Source organism: Capra hircus, chromosome 1 (assembly GCF_001704415.2).
Source record: "Capra hircus breed San Clemente chromosome 1, ASM170441v1, whole genome shotgun sequence".
In the NCBI taxonomy this organism is placed as follows: domain Eukaryota; kingdom Metazoa; phylum Chordata; class Mammalia; order Artiodactyla; family Bovidae; genus Capra; species Capra hircus.
In genome coordinates this window covers 84,859,056-84,863,999 of record NC_030808.1, presented here as the reverse complement: position 1 = coordinate 84,863,999, position 4,944 = coordinate 84,859,056, and the positions used below count along the sequence as shown (strand labels likewise).

General features: G+C 42.6%; 1 non-coding gene across 1 annotated transcript; it reads left to right on the top strand.

Annotated features, from left to right (window-relative positions):
- TRNAW-CCA lies at positions 1,804-1,875 on the top strand. Its single transcript has one exon. It is a non-coding gene; the product is annotated as a tRNA-Trp (tRNA).

The window sequence follows — 4,944 nt, the reverse complement described above, 5'->3', positions numbered from 1 at the left end:
CATACTTGTGGCATGTGGGATCTAGTTCCCTGACCAGAGCTGGAACCCGGGGCCCCAACATTGGGAACGTGAAGTCTTAGCCACTGGACCACCAGGCTAGTCCCAGGACTATATATTTCTAAAAGTTTTCACCCTGAGGTTAGTCTTATTTCTATTTAGGCAGCTGGACAGGTCCAACTGTGTGAGTGTGAATGAATTTAAGAGAAGGTACGGTGAGTGTCATTTTCACCGTATCTCATTTAATCCTCCCAACTACCCTATAAGGTAGGCAGAGCTGGGATCCAAACCCGGCTGATTTCAAAGCCCAGGTCCTTTACCCTACATTGCACTGCCTCCCTCTGGACACTCAAAGCCCTCCATGACTACACTCCCATCCATCAGAACAGTCTCCCCTCTCTCTGCTCAGGCTTCCCTCTAGGAATGAGAAAGGCTGTGATAAGCTGTGTCTGATCCAGAGGCAGAATGGTCTGTTTGGCTGAGATCTGAGTCCCCAGGACTGGGAAAATGACAATTTCACAAGAGTAGGTGGGCCTCCCATGTGGGGCCAGTGGTAAAGGATCCACCTGCCAATGTAGGAGACGAAAGAGATGTGGGTTCAATTCCTGGGTCAGGAAGGTCCCCTGGAGTAGGAAATGGAAACTCACTCCAGTATTCTTGCCTGGGAAATCCCATGGACAGAGGAGCCTGGTGGGTCCTAGTCCATGGAGTCACAAACAGCTGGACACAACTGAGCACACATACACCAAGACTGGGTAGAAGGGAATATAAATTTATGTGTCCTGCACATTGTGCAATAGATTCTTAGTATAAGTTGTTTCACTTACTCGTAATTATTTTGTGGAGTGTCAGCAGTGTTAGTGAGAGCACGTGTATGTAAGGATTAAGAATTTAGAATAGGGAGCCATTTCCCCCAGTATTCAATCCCAATTTTGCTACTCACTAGCTGCATGACCTTGGGCAGGCCACTTACCCTACCTGTGGCTCAGTTTGTTTCTCTGTAAAATGGAAATGATAATAATCGAACTTGTCTCATAAGGTTGTAATGAGGATCAGTTTAACAGTGTCTGGCACATGGTAACCTCTTTCCAAGGGTTAACTCTTCATAGTGTTACTCACTGAGTCATGTCTGACTCTTTGCAACCCCATGGACTGTAGCCCACCATGCTTCTCCCAGGCAAGAATACTGGAGTGGGTTGCCATTTTCTTCTCCAGGGGATCTTCCCTACCCAGGGATCAAACCCAGGTCTCCCTCCCTTACCATTTGAGCCATCAGAGAAGCCCTAGTTCTTCATAATGTCCTGATTTTAGAGGGGAGGAATTTGGACATGAAAAGGTTATGTAACTTGTCTGCCATTTAATCAGCAAATGGTTGCACTGATTTAAAAACTTTTTTTTTTAAATTAACTAATTAGTTTGGCTACACAAGGTCTTAGCTGTGACATGCAGTATCTTTAGTTAGGGCATGTGGGATCTAATTCCCTGACCAGGAATCAAACCCAGGCCCCTGCATTGGAAGCATGGAGTCTTAACCCTTGGACCACTAGAGAAGTCCCAGTTGCACTGAGTTTTTAAACCTAGGTATGTCTGCTTCCAAAGACCATATTATTTTTAGTGCATATTACTGCATTCAGTGAGATAAAGACAATGAGCTTTTCAGAATAAGAGGTTGTCTCTTAAATATGTACTTTTAATAAGAACATAGTGACACATTAAGGAGTTAAAAAGAGAGTGGGTTTTGAGATGAATGACAGAAAATTGCCCTCAGTTTACATACTTTTCATAGTCTAGCATTACACTGGGGCTTCCCTAGTAGCTCAGATGGTAAAGCATCTGCCTCCAAGGCAGGAGACCCAGGTTCAATCCCTGGTTTGGGAAGATCCCTGGAGAAGGAAATGGCAACCCACTCCAGTATTCTTGCCTAGAGAATTCCATGGACAGAGGAGCCTGGTGGGGTATAGTCCATGGGTTGCAAAGAGTTGGACACAACTGAGCTACTAACACACACACACACACCCAGCATCACAGTCTGGGGTCATGGAAATATAGCATGGTCACCTGCAAGCAACTAATGGTTGTAAACCCTATGTAATGGTTAACTTTCATCATTAGAGTGTGCCAGTTTTACAGTGAGGAACTTAGCCATAAAGAATCTAAGCATGGGTCCCAGATGGCATGGAATACAGACAAGTGAGATATGCATGATCAGTACACACACAGAAAAAAGGATTTTTGGTGGGAGGTGGATTGTATGAATCAGTCTAGAGCCAAGAAAACAACTTGGGACTGGAGGCTGACTGCTTAGATTGCTTGCATTGGAAGAGAGCAAACAAACTGAGGGCAACCACCAAGATTTGGGGGAATGTCAGAGGGGAGATAGCAGACACAGTAAACATAAGATGGGAACTTTCGTGGCTGAAGGGAGTCTCAATAACTGCATCCATTCTGATCAGGAATATGGCACCAGGTATTAAACACCTCAAATGTGCCTGTCATACATATCTTAAATACTCTCTCCTAGCACAGAATGAATGATAGTCAAAGATTTGTATTCATCACAGCATTATTTAAAATAAGAAAAATTTGTAGGTGATTTGTTCCAAAATAAATTGCTAAAATTGAATACTATGCAGCCATGAATAGTAATTTTAGGAATGGTTTTTAAACTGCATAGGAGCAAGGATCTTGTATGCTTGCTCACATCTGTAATAGTCTTTGCTTAAGACAATTCCTGGCACATGATAAGAGCACAATTAATATTTGTTAAAGGGACTTCCCTTCCCTAGTGGTCCAGTGGTTAAAACTCTTAAGTTCCCAATGCAGAGATGCAGGGTGTGTGGGTTTGCTCCCTGGTGGGGGAACTAAGGTCCCACATTCTGTGTGACATGGCCAAAAACCAGTATTTGCTAGAGAAATAAATATAACACTAAGTATAAAAAAGTTACCAAAGGATACTAAACTGAATCTCTTGCTTTGAAAAGAATTCTGACCATAGAAAAAGGAGTGTTAAAAAAATGCTTCCATACTAAATACTAAGTACTCTGTATTGGATGGATCCTGAAAGAGAAAAAGGACATTAATCAAGCCATGAGAAGACACGGAATAGTCTTAAGCGCACATTGCTCAAAGAAGCAAACCAATCTAAAAAGGCTGCATGTATTGTATGATTCCTACTATGCTGGTTTCGTTGCCAGGTCATGTCCGACTCTTGCGCCCCCATGGACTTTTTTTAAAAGCCCTCCAGGCTGTCAGTGCATGGGATTCTCCAGGCAAGAATACTGAAGTGGGTTGCCATTTCCTTCTCCAGGGGATCGTCCTGACCCAGGGGTCGATGTCACCGGTCTCCGTTACATCTATCTGCACTGGCAGGCGGGTCCTTTGCCACTAGCGCCACCTGGGAAGCCCGATTCCAGCTATAGGAGATTTCAGAAAAGCCCAAACTAAAGAGACAGGAAAAAGATCAGTGGCTGTCAGCAGTTTCAGGAGAGAGAGGGGAAGGATGACTAGTGAGACACAGGGTGTCTTTAGAGCAGTGGAATTATTCTGCATGATACCATAATGATAGATAAATGTCATTCATCATCTGTCAAAACCCATAGAACCATACAGCACAAAGAGTGAGCCTTCATGCAAACTTTAATTGGTAATAATGTATCGATATTAGCCCTTTACTTTAACAGATGTACTACACTAATACAAGGTGTTAATAACAAGAGAAACTGTGGGCAGGTGTGGAGAGGCTGGAATAGAATGGGTGTGTAGGACTGATACTACCCGCTCACATTTTCTATAATTCTAAAATTCAATCAAAAAAACAAATTTTATTAATCTTTTTAAAATAGAACATTAATGGAAAAGCTTGTGAAATCTGAATAAATTCTGGATTTTAGCTAATAGTAATGTACTAATGTTAACATATTAGTTTTAATACAGTTACCATAGTTATGCAAGTTAACCTTATGGGAAACAAAGTAAGGAATATATGAGAATCTATACTATTTCTGTTACTTTTCTGGAAATCTAAAATTAACCCAAAATGAAAAACATGTTTAAAAAATAATGCCTTATAGCAAATAACAGAGCCTCCTGGCTGACATCTAGTAGGGCTGTGTTCCAGTAGGGCTGCCAGGACTCAGGGGAACAGGAGAAGGGAAAGCAGATGATGAAGGGAAAGCTAAATGCTGACACTTCAGTTCTGGACTTCAGGTGACAGCAAGGGTACCTAAGAGATGAAATTAACCACTTTATGTGTTTTAAAACACCCAAGTACATCTTAACAAAGAATTTACACAAATGCCATAAACTATTTTGGAAATAAAGCGACAAAGGAAGGACAAAGGAAGTTGGACCTGTTAAACTTGTCTCATCTTTCCTTTTGGAACATTTTTCTTTACTTCTATCCTCCCACATTTATTGATGACTGCATTAGAACCTGGGGATTCCTCAAAGAACAGGGCAGATGTGAACCCTGTCTTCAAGGACACAAAAATGTGGCCATCAACAGTCAAGGAGTAAGTGTTTGCCCCTAATTTGATGCTCATCTCACCCTGAATGACCTCAATGTTTCGTTTATTATTTGTTGGTCTTTAGCACTCTCCTGGGTCCCAAGCAGAGTTGCCATTACCACCTTGTGGTGTTCCACAAGTTTTCAAAGACTTTCTTGTCCCTGCCTTGTGGTATTTTATCAATGGCTGCTGCGGCTGCTAAGTCGCTACAGTCGTGTCCGACTCTTTGTGACCCCATAGATGGCAGCCCACCAGGCTCCCCCGTCCCTGGGATTCTCCAGGCAAGAACACTGGAGTGGGTTGCCATTTCTACCACCTCTGAAATGGGTGTCTTAAGGATTTCTTTAAATAGCCATCAGTGTGTCATTATCTTTCCTTTGAAAGGAATCGTAGCCACGGGGAGATGGCCTTAGGGGTGGGAGGGGCAGTCATTTAGCTTGTG